Genomic DNA, 16,114 nt, shown 5'->3' with positions numbered 1-16,114 from the left:
TTGGTGGCGTTGTTGCTGCTACATAAGGGGGACTGTACTAGGAGAAAAGGACAGTGCTGCAGAAATTTACCATCAAAAGAGTGCTGCTGCAACGTACAATCTGACAGCCGCAAGAAAACACCAGAGGGGATTGCTGCAAGTGCATCTGGGTGGAGCGGTCTATTGCTAGGAACGCCTAAACGCTGACTGGGTCCTATGGTGTAGAGTGGGAGGCCATCCTTGCAAGTGGAGTAACCAGACCCCTGCCCTATCTTTCCAGAGTGTCCTGACATGCATCTGGCTGTCCTGAACTTTAAGCAGCGGCTTTCTTCGTAAATAGAAGCCCTGGAAAACCAAAAGGTGGGGGAGTCTGCTTGCCTTAGATCCTTCGACTTTATAGTGGGCAGATGGGGCAAAACTGTCTAGAACAACTACAAAGATTAATGTAATTAATTCCCCATTTGGTGGAACACTACGGGGTGATTTTTGTTAAAATTTGAAATTAACAAAGCTCACTTCCCAGTGTGCACTGAAACAATAGCGTATAATTTAATTGGGTAATCCTTTGTGTCCTGTTGACCCCGACTTCTTTAAAGGAAAAGGGGTGTGTTGTTCTTAAAATCAGTCCAATCTTTTTGTCCAACTTTCTCCTAACACAAGCCTTTCAGTGGAGGGGGGGGGGGTCTGTCCTACAGAAACCCAACTGTGAGTTTTTCTTTTAAGCCTGCAGGAAAATAAAAATTGCACAGCACTACATTTGTAATTGTTTAATTATTTCTTGAAGTGAAATGTCTAGAAAGTAAAGAATTGTGATTTGTGGGTTTTTTTCTTAACTAATTTGTATAATTGATTTGTGTAACAAGAAGTTAATGGTGAGCCACAAAGAAGGTGGCGTGTGTAGTTATGCGATTTCTACTACTTTAAATTTAAATAAATACAAATATATTTCCTGTACAATGGCCTGGTTCTTGGCTCATTGGTAGCTCCGGGGGAGGTACCCAAGGGGCATGATATGTGTCCGATGTAGGGCTGAAAAACAAACTCAGTTAAACTGTTTGTTGCATAAAACCTTGAGTGAGGAATGAAGGAACTCCCCTGTGTTGAGGGTGGCTTCTCAATAAGCCGTTAAACTATGATTCACTGAGTGGGCTGCAACATTTCCAATGCCTAGGGCAGTTCAAGTAAGTGGGACTCCATAGTGGAGGAACCCCAAGCCACTCCAAACCTTCATACCATACTTACCATAGGGACCGAAAGACATGTTATCTCAAGATTATACATGGCTTTACAGGATAGCAAACCCCAGACCCAGTTGCAGGTAAAGGAAAAGTGGGATCGAGAAATGGAGATGACATTCAAGGGAAAGAGTGGGAAATAAATATGCATACAGATTCATAAGGTGTCTCGAAATGCCTGCTTCAAGTTAATTAATTTAAACATTCTGCTTCGTGCTTACATGACTCCCCAGGAACTGCACATGATACCTCACACCAGTGTCCGAGGTGTAGTTCAGATATGGCAGGCTTTTGGTACATGGTTTGGGAGTGCACATTAATGCAGGACTTCCGAAGCAATGTTATTGCCAGAATAAACGCGCTGCTGGTAGGGCAGACCGGAATGCTCCCCAAAGTCTGCTTGTTGTGGGTCTTACTGAGAGGGAAGAAGAAGGGATGCAGGAAGAAGGTGAACGCTTTCCTCCTACTATTATCAAAATGGTGATTTCTTGGAAATGCGCGAGAGGCCCCATGCTACCGCAATTTTGCAAAGATGAGTGGCAGCAGGGGGACAGATCAATCAAGAGTTAAGGCGCAATGAGGACTATAATGAGATGGGGTTGGCATGGAATGCTCATGACCTGCCACCTTGAGACATGCTGCAGGTGAGGGGGGATGGGAGGGGTTCATTAGGGACGGACACCGCAGGTGGTCACTATACTGGCTGTCACATGGTCTTTCCACATAGAACTGCTGTCGAGTTGTACACGCATTGTGTGATTGTAAAACTGGATCAAGTTATTTTTCTTATTTTGTTCTGCGATTTCAAAATGCCAATAAGCAGATTTAAAAAAAATGCATCTAAATACAATACAGTGGCTAGCTTTGGAGCACAGCAGGATTCAATACAGTGACAAGAATCACATGGTAGGGGCAGGGTTTCAGAGGCACAGCACTGACCATGCTCTGAACTACCACACTACCTGGTAGTTGCAGCTGTCTAGTGTGCCCATGGCGAACAGGCAGCTAGAGGTGTCCTACAGATGAGCCCTTTGCCTCGAGCCCTTAGCTGGCTGCCCAAGCAATGCTACGCTGGGGTTCTCAGTTAAATGGGTTTCAGGGAGCCCTACACAAACAACGGAAGTGGTTGGCAGGAAGGGGAAGGAGGGGGTGCAGGGAAAAACACGGGCGGTGCGGAGGGCTGCCGGGGAAGGCAAATGAGGAAGAAGACCTCTATGCTTACTGGCAGATGGAGGCTGCTATATGCTCTCACAGGAGCTCTGGAGGGAAAAGGGCCCGCTCTATCCATTAACATGGCTTTATGTTCAATTATTTCTTTTCAGGAATATCCCAAATTGAAACGTGTATCAATTTGAAAAGTAATCAAGTCATGAAAATGCTCGACTCGCATCTACAATTCCGTGGAGACAGCAACCCTCACCCCCTCAACATATTAAACTGACTATACAAAGTCTCAAATCCCTTGTTATTATCCAACATCCTAAAAAAATAAAGAACGATGTGCCACCTTCCAGAGTAACTAACAATGTCAATCCCAGTTCATTGCAAATCGTTTCCACAGGAAAAGAATTAGGGAGGACCAGACAAGAGTGGCATAATTTACCTTCAAGTAAATTAAACCATGTAACCTCTTTCTCATCGAAGGCTTCTAGACCATATAAAATCCCTGGAATAATACTCATTATATAGATCTTCAATAAATCTTCGATGGAATAACCTCCATGTGAAGAGATAAATGCTTCAATTATATGAGATTTTTAAAATATTTTTGGCATGGTGGTTTTAGCTAATATACTACGATTAAAGCAATGATTAATTGTGACACCAAAGCACATATAGTTATCAACCACCTCAATTGAAGTATCATCAATTCTCCAGATGAATTTACCGGAGTAAATCCTATGCTTAAAAATGACCATTATTTTGGTCTTTTTTAGGTTAATAATTAAATCATTAGCCATAGAAAATTCAGATCTAGCCATAGAATATTCAGATCATTAAACTATGCTGAAGACCAATCGCCGTCTTATACAAAATAATGAAACCATCCGCATATGAGAGCCAGTTTATGGGACAAGAACCAATGCTGGGATACTAGGGGAGCGGGGGCGGGCATTACCACATTATTCAAGGGTTTCATGTAGATCTGTCACATATAAATTATATAGCGCAGGAGCCTGGACACAGCCCTGTTTTAATCAGCGGTTAGTCATAATAGGAGAGGATAATAATCCTTCATGATTCAGTTTAACCCTCACAGTGGTGTCATAATACAGTTGTTTAATTGAGTTAAGCGAACTAGGATCAAAGCCCCATCCATCTAACTTTTTCCACAACATATCCCAAGAAACTGTGTGAAAAGCTCCAGCATAATCCACATACAATATATAACGTTTAGCCCCTTTCACAGCTAAAGTAGTTCTAATAAGATAAAGTAGGGTGCAAATATTGTACATAGTTCCAAGGCCCTTCCTAAAGCTGGTTTGCAACTACATGAACCTCAATCAACTTACCATTAATACAAAGAAGACAAAAATTATGCAACTTATCAAATCGACCAACAATGGGAAACAACTAAAAATCTATCTAAACCACAACCAGCTTGAAGAAGTGACAACATTCAAATATCTGGGAATCCATATAAAACAATCCAAATACGAAAAAGAGTGGACTCTGAACAAAGGATCCAATCTCTGGCAAGACAAGGATGTGCGATCCAGCAACAATTTGGCAAATACTCTTTCAAACCCATAACTACATACTATAAACAGAAAGTCATTCCAACAATAGTCTATGGAACAGAGGCCTTGATAAATGCAACAGACTACGCCTGGACAAAATTAGAAGCCTCCTTCTGGCATAAGATCCTGCAGTTGCCACCTTCCTTTCCAATGCCTAGGATTAGACATGAAGTAGCAATACATTCCATCACTTCAATCGTCCTACGGAAACAACTAGACCTATATCGACGAGAAAACACCGGCAATTCAAATCTTGAAGACTCATGATGGAGCAATGAACAACACAATGCTTGCCAAATGGAAAGACAATCTAGAGCAATTTATGAAAACAGAAGAAATCTCCCACGAAATGCTCACGTTACGACCACAACACGCGAAAACAAAAATAATGAAAAACGATTGGATAAAAATCCTGGAAGAGAAAACAAAATACACCCTGAATCTACAATGTAAGACTGATATTAGATCTATCAACAAACTACCATCTTACCTGACCATTTTTCCTGATGCTAAAATGCGAGCAATATACTTGAAAATCATTATGAACACCATACCAACCCGCTTCTACCTAGCCAAAACCAGACAAATTCCTCCAAAGGAAGACTTCTGCCACTTTTGCTCAGATACTCAACAATCAGAAACACTCTTTCACTTACTGATGGAGTGCAACAAACTCTCTGACCAAAGATCCAGACTTGGGACGTACTATAAGATCGGAGAACAGACGATGCCAACAAGAAATTCTAAGCCTTGGCAAACCTGTAATGTTTTAAAAAATAAAAATAAAAAATAAAAAGTAAACCTCAGAAAACTGGAGACAAATGAAAGTTTAAAAAAATAAACTAACATTTAAAAAAAAATGTAAAAAGCTGGTTTGCTGAGATTTCAGCAGCTCGTAATTCAATGCCCACTCATTCATTTATTTTAATAAGAAAAGCTTTTAGAGCTAGAATCAGTCAAAGCCAACAGCAAATACTTATTGCCACCATATTTCGGCCCTTTTTTTTTTAAATGGATGGGAATGAAGTTGGATCTTTTTTCATTTCCTAGGCATCTGGTCGACAATAGCAATTTAAAAAAAGATTTTATGTAATAAATTGGCCCAGAATAAGGGGAGGCTTTAAAGGGTAGTGTTGGGGACTTGGTCTGACTCCGGAACACAAGAACATTTTAATTTCAAAAATATTTCCATGATATAATCAGCAGTATTGTTAGAAGGCCCACACAGTCTCTATGGATGTGATGGAAGAGACATCACCCACAGTATCTAAGATGGAAACCAAGATGGCGCCTCCTGAGCTCTGTGTCAAAAGTACCAATAAGCAGGTATAGTCTTTTTCCAAAATGGCGACCTCTGCTTCCTACCGTTCCTATCTCTTTACAGAGAAGGAACAGGCAGGTGCGTTGCTACTTCGCTCCACTTCACTCTGCCCTTGGCCTTGTGAACGGCACTGTAAAACTTGTTACCGCTACTTCCTTAGCGGCCCTTTCTTCAATGCTCTGTTCCGCTCTGCCTCTATTCTCCTGCTGTTTCCTCCAGTTTCTTTTTGGCTCATATCTCTCTATGCCCCTTTATATCCTTTCTTGCTCGCCTGATGTATATATCGTGCTACCTTTCATGCTTGCTCACCTTCCGTTTTTCTGTTCTTCCTTTTCTAACTTTAATTGCCTATCCCTCTTTACTTCTGATTCCGGACCCCCTCTCTGGTCTCTTCTTGTCTCATTCCCCGCTCTGCCCGTTCCATTCAGAACTTTCCTCATTCCGCGTTCCGGTATCGGAACCTCATCCACCATTTTCAGGACTGCAGTATCCAGGATTCCTCATTCTTCTCTCAAAAGGAATACATACACGCAGCCCACACAGCTCGCAGCCCACACAGCTCCTCTCGGCGACTCGCTGCATCAGCCAGTTACAGCTCACGCGGCTACTCGCTGCTACAACCGGTTTCCTCACAGCGCCTCGCCACAACAGCCAATTCCACTGCCTACCAGGTTTTCTGCCCCAAGAGGGTTTCCCAAGGGTGGAGGGTTTCCCGGGGTTGCAGCCCCCGGGGTGCACAGAGCCCAGAATCTGGACTCTGGACACCCTGTGGGAAGCTCTCACAATTCATCACATTCAGAAGATGTCAACACAAGCAAGAAACTGAACCAACCAATTGTGAGTACGTTTTCATTGATGCTAGTTAAGTATGGGAATACCAAGAGGAATCATTAACAGACCCCCAAGGTCCTTGATGTAGATAATTCTCAATATTTTTCTCAACCAATTTTTCTCTGAAGTATAATCTGCTAATTTGTTCAAGCCAGGATTTCTCAGATATCGGATTAATCTCCATATTTACATTACCAGAGCTGTGCAAATGCATATAGTACCAAAATGCAGAACTATCACTAGATCTTAATTGCTGTAAAAATAATTTGACATTGGGCACTACGGGTGGAGCTTTTATGGGTCCTAATCCAATTCTTGTACTTCGTACGCATTTTGACTACATCTCAAGAAAGAATCATATAGCCAAACACTCGTTTCTTCATTCTATGAACAAGAACATTTAGCTCCCGTTTCTTAGACCGTGAGAAATCTATTTAGCACACATGTCGACCATTTCTGGGACCCAACAAACAAGGCAATCATCTCTTTGATCTCATCCAAAGCTGCCTCAAAGTCCCATCTAAATAAATCATCTTCTCCCATATCATCAAGAAAGGAATGAGGTAAATGACATGATCGCAGTCTATTAAACCTCTATCGGTCAGTCCTATTTCGGCATGATCCATTTTCTTGAAGGCTACAGTTAATTGGTAATCGGCCCAAACCATGCTAAAAAATTGCTAATCTAGACAAAATTAAATGCATGTTTAACATGGAAAGAAGATAAAAAATTTAAATTCATTTACCAAACAGTGAGGAGCACTTTAACAAGCAGTTCATTTTTGCTCTGTGCATTTTCTGTAAACCACTTAGAAAATGTTCACCAACTGCTTATTTTGTCAATTTACATTTCTGTGCTTTATTTCGTGCTTACATAAGTATGTTGGAAGCAGTTTGCTCGATTATTCAATGCTTCAGAAATTGATTTTATTTTGACTCAGGAAGGATTGCAAACCTAAAGATTTATTTTTTAAAAAAATCTCTTGCATACATGTGCCCCCTTTATAATTACAATACTCTTCCGCAATAATCCTCAATCAGCACAAATTAACTTAACTCCTTAAAATCAACAACAAATGATGAGGGGACAATAGTGACTTTGGTAGGTGCACACGTCAGAGACACTGATCAAGAAGTCATATGACTAACAGAAATGCAGACTTTCACAGAACAAGGCATCAAATAAGACGAGTCAATGGGGGGGGGGGGGGGGGATTGGCCTAAACGTTACTTCATACAACAAAACATTAACAATTACAAAACTTTACTAAAACATTTCAGTTTCAATTTCATTTCCATTAAAAAGCCTCGGCCAGTGGCCTCCAAAAAGCTGGCGAGGACTGGCCCAGGGTAGTCCTAAATATCAGGCAATTCCTTGCATAAGGTCTTTTAGGGGCCAAGACCTGCAGAGAAATTTCACAATTTCTCAAAGGAATCCTCTCAGTACCCAATATCACACCGTCTGTCCCATCTGTCTCACCGCTCCCCACAATCCTGTCCCTTAGCTTACATGTTCACATACATGAATATAGCAGGCATTAGGCCTTACAGGAAAGCCACCTTCGAAGCAACGTTCAATCAGCTCCCGACGTCACCCTGCAGCACAGCACGCTTGCTTTCCAGGCAGCGAGTCGAAGGCCAGCACACATCCACGGGAAGTAAACATTGGCAAGATATACTTGATGGCCTGTGAGCACATCCAGGAGGCGGAGAGAGATGCTGGGATCAAGGCCAGGTCTGCAGACCTGCTAATCTGTCGCAGGGATTCCCACGCTGTGCCCAGGAGGCATGGATGCTCCCGCCCAACAGGCGGTAGGGGGAATCCGTGTCCATGACAGACACGCATGGGCAGGGGCATCTTACAGCTGCGGAGCAGAACAAGGAATAATGGCGCTAGAGGCAGAATTCTCTGTACCAGACACAAGGAAGGGCCTGTACGGGACAGCGAGGAAGCTCTGCTCCAGGTAGTGCACTATGTGGGGTTTCAAGGGGAAGGCCATGAGCAGCTGACCTGTGTGCATCGAGAAAACGTGAGAACGAATCCAAGTCTAAGCACATACAAGAGGAAAGTAGTGATTTGCACCCCATCATTCGTGTGCAGACTGGCATGTTTCCACCGACCACAGTAAGCATTTCAACCCCAAATCTAGCTAATTTAATAGGGTTTAACAGAATACTAGACACATGTGAGCAACCGCATTAGTGTTTGGATGGCCAAAATGCCTGTGTGGGTTAGAGTATACTTCGGACAATATTCAAAACCTCTAATTTCTGCATACTTAATTCACACAAAAACCCACACAACCACTTCTCTCACAGCAAACTGCACACACTTCACCACACCGCAACAACCAATCAACAATATTCAAAGCAGAAAGCACAAAAACACTTGGGGGCTAAGCAGGGGTCAAGGATCGGTACCAGCCACAACCAGCCCAGTTTCTTGGCCCGGGCGGAGCAGGCGACGACCTGGGGCAAAGAGCTAAATAGCTCAAGATGTGGGCGCAGTAAGGGTCCCACCCAGAAATCTGAGCTTGCCGGACAGCAGCAGCGTGCTGTGCCGGTGGGTGTTCCTCTGCCTCTGTGATGTGCAACTGGTCGGCTGACTTGGGGATATATGCAAACAAAGGAATGCAGCATATTCCAACCAGCCTGTGATGTGCTCTGGAGTCACACAGCCCGTGCCCCTCATTCTTTGTGCTGACAGTCTTTCAAGTGGGGCAATTTAGAAGTGATGGCTCCCTTAACAAGCCATTGTTTTTACACAGTATGTGCTTAACATTTCAGTGCTAAGAACTGAACATGGGGCATTTGTATTCACTGGGCCAGCACAATATCAGTTAGCTGCAAACCCATGGATTCTTCAAAGAACTAACTTGCTGCACAGAAAAAGTTTTAAACTATTTTCTTTATTTTTATGTCTCTTTATTTGACACACCATAACATTTTTTATTTTTAGTTACATGTGGCGCATCCCTGGGAAGGTTAACTCTAATCTTCTTGCTTAAGTATTCTAGTGGCCTCTTTAGGACATGGACTAAATTAAATGCCTCTGCTCAGCATCAAAGGTCTTTCAATTGTCTAAACAAGCCAGCCACTGCCTAGTGTGCACACCAGATGGCCACTCAATGTCACCTGGCACCTTGATTAGGAAAGTAGAGTTCATTGTGTGTCACTGTGCAGACAGTAGTCCATGGCAAATCAATGCAGTGATATGTTTTCAGCAATGATTTGAGTGGTGCACAAGTCACCACCCAGTTGGTTGGTTAAAGGAGTCTGTGTTGTGCTCTCTTATGTAACAGAACACATACCTGTTTTGTCTGATGTGCCCAATGTCCATACAAGAGCACGCTGGGATGTTTTGTGTATGTGGCTCCAACGAGCATGCCATGCTATTTTTGCCGAAATAACCCCCGGGGCCTGTGTAACAGTGAGGAGGTAGTGACTGAGGAACTGTGGACCCTTTACTATGCATCAGAAGCCGGTTTTGTTTAAAATGCTTAATCAGTTTATTACTGGTCAGGCTAGAGTTAGAAAGGGGTACAATCCTTTCAGTGGGCAGATGGGGAGCAGGTGCAAGTGGATCTAGGTCACCTGGCCTAAGCCCCGCCCACCTGGTGCCTTCCTGCCTGCCTCTCTTTTTTACCACTTAGCAAGCCCCGCCCACCTGGTGCCTTCCTGCTTCCCGTTCTTTTTCATCACTTAGCAAGCCCCGCCCACCTGGTGCCTTCCTGCTTCCCGCTCTTTTTCACCACTTATCAAGCCACGCCCACCTGGTGCCTTCCTGCTTGCCGCTCTGTTTCCCTACTTAAGGAGCCTTCCAGCTTCTTTTCCTTTGCAGATGGGGAGCAGTGCAAGTGGATCTAGGTCCCCTGGCCTAAGCCCCGCCCACCTGGTGCCTTCCTGCCTGCCTCTCTTTTTTACCACTTAGAAAACCCTGCCCACCTGGTGCCTTCCTGCTTCCCGCTCTTTTTCATCACTTAGCAAGCCCCGCCCACCTGGTGCCTTCCTGCTTCCCGCTCTTTTTCATCACTTAGCAAGCCCCGCCCACCTGGTGCCTTCCTGCTTCCCGCTCTTTTTCACCACTTAGCAAGCCACGCCCACCTGGTGCCTTCCTGCTTCCCGCTCTGTTTCCCTAATTAAGGAGCCCTCCAGCTTCTTTTCCTCCACTTAGCAAGTCCCGCCCAATTGGTGCCTACCTGCTTGCCGCTCTTTTTCACCACTTAGCAAGCCCCGCCCACCTGGTACCTTCCTGCTTCCTGCTCTTTTTTACCACTTAGCAAGCCACGCCCACCTGGTGCCTTCCTGCTTGCCGCTCTGTTTCCCTACTTAAGGAGCCCTCCAGCTTCTTTTCCTTTGCAGATGGGGAGCAGGTGCAAGTGGATCTAGGTCACCTGGCCTAAGCCCCGCCCACCTGCTACCTTCCTGCCTGCTGCTCTTTTTCACCAGTTAACAAGACCCGCCCACCTGGTGCCTTCCTTCACCATCACTGTCTTGTGGCCAATGCTGGATTTGACTTTTATGGACTTCATTCATTCACGTGCGTCACTCTTTCTCAACTCTCATGCTGGACTTCCTTTGCATCTTGTACTCATCTTGGCCCTGAATCATGCTGTTCCCATCTTCATCTTGTATCCTGGCTTGCAACATTATGTGTTACTAATGACTTCTGAAATTGTATTCGCTCTCCACACTTGCTTCTCCACTCTTTTTGACTGCTTACTCTCTTTTCTCTCCTCCTTTGCCTTCTCCCTTTTCCTATCTCCTCCACTTACTTTCTTCTATGCACTTACTCTATCAGAATTGTCCCTGGACCTAATATGAAAGCAACCTCGTCTGTTTCCTCCACCCTCCCATTACTGTTTTTTTCCTCCCCACCACGCCTCCAGCACTATCTGAAATGTCGTCAGGCCTAGTATGATAGTCACTTTTTTTTTTCCTCCCCTCCCTTTCTGCACCCCTCTCCCTCACCTTTTGTTTTTCTCCAGCTCTACCAGAAATGTCGTCAGGCCTAGTACGGTAGTCGCCTGTCTGTTTCCATTTCCTTCGCACTCTCCCCCTCAGTTCCTTATCTATGTCTTAGCTCTTGCACTATCTGAAATGTTGTCAGGCCGAGTATGATAGTTAATTTCACACCCTTACTGTTCATGGCCTGTAAGAATGTGGTTGTATTTTCCCTTGTTCCCTCCCTTGCCTTGAAGCGCTTTGAAACACAATGTGTATAGGCGCTATATAAATAAACGATCATATCATAATCAGTGTAGCCTTTCTGTGCAACAATGATATGATACGATTAGTTTATTGGGTCTCTTGTGCGGTATTCTGCCCACTCTGTAGATATAATTCCCTAAAGATGTTTCTGTATTGAGGTTGGGCATGCCCATACTAAGACCCAGCCCTTCCTCCTCTAAAGTTCTTCAGAAACTAGAAGCAAAAGAGCCCTTGTACCACATTTGAGTGGCAGATGTTGCAGCTATTTTATACTTGCATCCAAAAACGTAAACTGTCCAAATGAGCATGTATGGTTCATGGTTACAAACATTTTAATGTTAGGGTGAGTATTGTGAACCGTGATACGAGCACCAAGCCATGCATCAGTTATGAATTTAGAGATTCACACATATAATCCTTTTATCAGACTTGTTTACCAAGTGTATAGGACAGAAAAAACATTTACTTGTGCAGAAAACGCTGTATTTTCACATTAGAATTCTTCTGTAAAGTACTTGAATTACAATGTAATGAAACCAGCTTCATTTATATAGCAATTATTTATTCATATTGAGGAGGGATTTTGTCGCACAACAGAGGTAGTTTGGCGGTGACGTGTGCCAGTTGGGGGCGGGTGCATTCTGAGGTTTCGCCCTGGGCACCAAGTTGACTAGAAACTCCCCTGGCCACAATAATATCTGAGATAAATCTGTCCCAGCAGCATTAGAAGTGGGGGAGGGAGAAATCCCTAGATTCACTTAGGATGTGGGAGTGAGGAACCTCCCGAGAGATACTGTAATATGTCTAAGCAAATGCATTGCATTCATGAAGTGATACAAACATGACAATTCTGTTAACGGACTCTCCTAAAAAACATACATATGGGGATCTGGTCTCTTGACACATGCAGAAACCTATTGCGCTACAAGCTCTGCAGTTTCGGTAGTCCGGTAACTAAAAGGCGGCAACTCTGCCACACAACACTATATGAAGAATGTACCATCCACCCCAATCGCACACTGAGGAGCGGATGTAACACTGGGCCACATAAGGGACAGAGAGATAGGGTCCGATAAGAGTTCATTTTATGCCTCGGCAAAGGCATAGATCCCTGACTTTACCAATTTAGAAGCTGACCTCAAGTCGGGTATACTTGGACCCCTGCAAGCGACACTACCACCTTCCGCATTACTGGCAGGCAAGAGCTACTCCTTTCCGTGCCACGTTATAAGCATTCGGTGGGACGTCCTGCTACATTAAAGGCAGAGAGGGTACTCTTGATGAACGTGTTACCTAGAGCGCTTACTTGGAGTGTTACCCGTTCATGGCATCAGATACTACGTAAATTCAACCCTGCTTGTCCTAGGACATTCCTTGCACAACTAAACGCAGAGTATTTTTCCCCCCGATTACAAATAATGACAAGAGAACTCTTCAACAAATAGACTGGCTGTCAATACAACTTACAACAATAGCACTCATTAGTCCAAGTTCCTCAGGTCATGATGCGTGTATCTAGGTTATTGAAGGAATTGAAGGTTCCTTCCAATTAAACTATGCAAAAGAGAATGCGATGGGATGGATGGCTAGCAGAACAAGCGGATTTATTTTACGGTACAGGCTGTAGGAGGGGGGTATATATGGAACGGGACTCAAGATAGACTAAAGCCATGTGCTCTCTGCCTATGGAAACCTACTCATCCAAAGGCCCAGAGACAGATGCATTGAGAAAGCTAAGCCGGTCCCTTCACCCTTCAGCACCACAAAGCAGGAGTGTGCGTGACAGACTGCACACGCGAACAGACGGTCTGACCCAGGCGCAATAAGTTATGGCGAGGAGCCTGCGCTGTCACAGCTCACGGCGGGACTAGCTGAGTCTTTCATACATTGGCACGTAGAACAGGACTCTGACGTCAGGGAGGGGGGGGGGGAGATCCAGCAGCATCCAGGTGCTGAAAGTCTTCTGCACACGACACATGAAGACCCGCAGCCGGAGATACTGTCCAGACAAAGCACAGGCCAACCCTCAATTGACCCTTATTTTACGACACAACATGACCATGCTCCTACAGATGACTTTGTAAACTTTCACCGAGGCTAATGAGGGTCAACGAAAAGTTCAAGTAAGTTCACGATATCTGTCCTGCAGTCCAACAGCTGTCCAGAATATTCAACACAGAGCTGTCCCGTGGGAGATCATAACCATACATTGGCTCTCGCAGCTGCACCAGATTATCAGTCGGCATCACTGTAGGTGTGCCAGGCTTTCCTGAACACCAGGCTCATGCTGTTGCACCGAGGTCCCAGAGCTCCACATGCCTCTTACACGGCGACAGCATGCCTTAGATATACAACCGTAGCACGCCCAATGCCCCTTACCATGCAACTCAGTAGGCCATGGTATTTTCAGCTTAAGCAGTGCTATAGAGCGTTAGTATAGCTCAAATAGCCGCATCAATCTATTTAAATGCCAAATGTTCAGCAGAGGTCTTCTAAATAGTCCAGCAGCGGTGGGGGGATTGCTCGCGGATTGTACAGTAAACTTCCATTATCTAAGAATTGCTCCCACGCATAGCTTCGTAAAAAGAGGTCGATCGCTAAAGCAGAAAGGATTTAGGTTCGCGGTGGCTTGTTAATGCAGCAGGGCAAAGCAGGTTAATTGCAGGGACGTTTTGTGTACATTGGATATTCCCCAGTAGTGGAGCCATCCTCTTCCGTCACCTCGGAGCAGTGCTAACTCTTGAAGAAGCGCTGCTAGTTCAATGGTGCAGCACGTCCACGCAGCCGTGTCTAGTGCAGAACAGCTTTGTGGTAGCTATGGGCTCCGTTGTGCATAGTGGTATATGACTATAAGGCTTCGTTAGCAGAGAGGAGGGGGGAGTGGTGTTGGGTGTGGGATAGGGTTTAGTCAGCTGGGATGGTAGCTCAGCGCCGCCGTTTTGCCAGAGCAAGTGGGGTAGCGCGCCCCATCTCTGTCTTTAAGGGGGGCAATCAATACAGGGTAGGGGTAGTAAGCTATTACAGAGAATCGTGTGAGCCAGAGAAGGGGCGTTCTTGTCAGTGCAAGGAGCAATGGGGGAGGGGTTGGTACACATAATTCGCCGGTTGCAGTGAGGCCTCGAAAACCTACAGGACTGCAGGGTCTGGGGACACTCGCAAGTATAAGGCTTTAGCCTTCGAGATAGTAAATGTATAAGGCTTTAGCCTTCGAGATAGTAAATGGCATGCCGAGGGTGAGGTCGGCCCACAGAATAACCTCGATTCGCCTCTTCCTTTCCGCTTACCTCTGACCCCCACGGCAGCGGACTTCCAGGAAATGGCGGCATGGCACCGGCCGGCGGCGGCAGATTCGGCCCGCACCGCGGGAGAGCGACCCTTCCTCGGGTTCCGGGGGTGGGGTGGGCAAACAATGCGTCTCTGTCTGATCCCGACCGTGGGGGAGGGCAGGAAAGGACAGATGTGAGGCGAACAAAAGGGAAGTGCGAGCGGAAAGTAAAACCAGGACTAGAATCTATGGATCGGGGAGGGGCGGAGAGAGGGCTGGCGAGGGGAGCGGCCTGAGCAGACGCACGGGCCTCCTGCAGCATCGAGGATTGATTTATGTTGTTGTTAGACCGGGCTGTCAACAGCAGCAAACCAGGAACACACATGGCCCCCTGTCACCGCAGCACAGCCACATGACGCATCTGCCACACGGCGATATCCAACTGTCAAGCTCGCAGCTTTGGGTCGAACCGCAGCCACTGCACAGAGAGCCACCACGGAAGAAGCACACATCGTCGCGAGCATCTCCGAGAGCCACGCAGCAGCAGCCTTACAGGCATTCGCGAAGAGACAACTAATGAGTAGCTCAGGCAGGTACAGCACGGAAAACAATACGGAACTACAGAGCGGACAGACAACTAAACCTAAAGGCCCACACACGCCTCTAGGTCTACGGTACTAATACATGCAGCACTAAGACGCCCAGATACAACACGTTCAGCAGTCACAAAACAAATTAGCTCTCAACCTTTTTTGTCAGCAAGGCGGGTGAAAACACCCGATTTTCTTTTTGGCGGGTGAGAGGCCCATAGAAGTGAATGTGCGTATGAGGGACTTGGCGGGTGATTCCACTGCTTTCAAGGCCGGTGACACCCGCCAAAAGTGGGTGGGTTGAGCTATTTCAAATACAACATGTTATATTCACGTTACACGCTTAAATGCCATTACAAAGCACCTTCAAGCGGCTACGGCCATATTCTGATGTACTAGCAATGAAAAAACAAGGAATTTGACCAAACGATGCTAACAATATTAGCACGTTTCCACCATAGCAGATTAGTTCGATAACTTGGAGGACATATGGGGGAAAGGAGATATGCAGGACGACGAAGAGAACATCCCTGCAATTCACGACAAAGATCTATGCACTATTGATTCACATGAATAAACTCTAGCAATGAGACAATGCTAAAAAACCCTGGGCAGCCCACCGTGGAGTTTGGATACCAGGAGAGCGTCCGGAGCTCTCCCATTGGTCGCCCAATGAAACCAAGAGTCTGAGGCTGGAGACTATTGCCTGTAGGCTTGACATCTGGCAAATAAGTTTGTTGTGACACAGAAATCACGTTGCCTGTAGAAACTGCTGTCCACCGAGCAGGGGGGCCTCTCTGGAGCCTGAGTTCCACCGCATGCAAGATCTCAGCCTGTCTGACACTGACCTTGGTCACCCCTCCAACTCGTAGCACATGCAGAGTCTTGTGGTTGATCCTTCGTTGTGGGAGTTGCAGTGGTAATCTTTCATAGTCCTCTGT

At 45.5% G+C, this 16,114-nt stretch overlaps 1 protein-coding gene across 2 annotated transcripts in view; it reads right to left on the bottom strand.

Moving 5' to 3' along the window:
* The window catches only part of TET3 (tet methylcytosine dioxygenase 3), a 1,124,040-nt gene extending 1,108,825 nt beyond the window's left edge, over positions 1-15,215 (bottom strand). For both annotated transcript variants that reach the window (XM_069617646.1, XM_069617647.1), the window contains exon 1: positions 14,603-15,215. The gene's annotated coding sequence lies outside the window, so the exon portion shown is untranslated. The remainder of the gene's footprint in view (positions 1-14,602) is intronic.
* Between the last annotated feature and the right edge of the window lie 899 nt (positions 15,216-16,114).

Source organism: Ambystoma mexicanum, chromosome 10 (assembly GCF_040938575.1).
Source record: "Ambystoma mexicanum isolate Mex_15411 chromosome 10, UKY_AmexF1_1, whole genome shotgun sequence".
Classification (NCBI taxonomy): domain Eukaryota; kingdom Metazoa; phylum Chordata; class Amphibia; order Caudata; family Ambystomatidae; genus Ambystoma; species Ambystoma mexicanum.
Note: the sequence above shows the minus strand (reverse complement) of the source record. Positions and strands in the feature narration are given on the sequence as shown.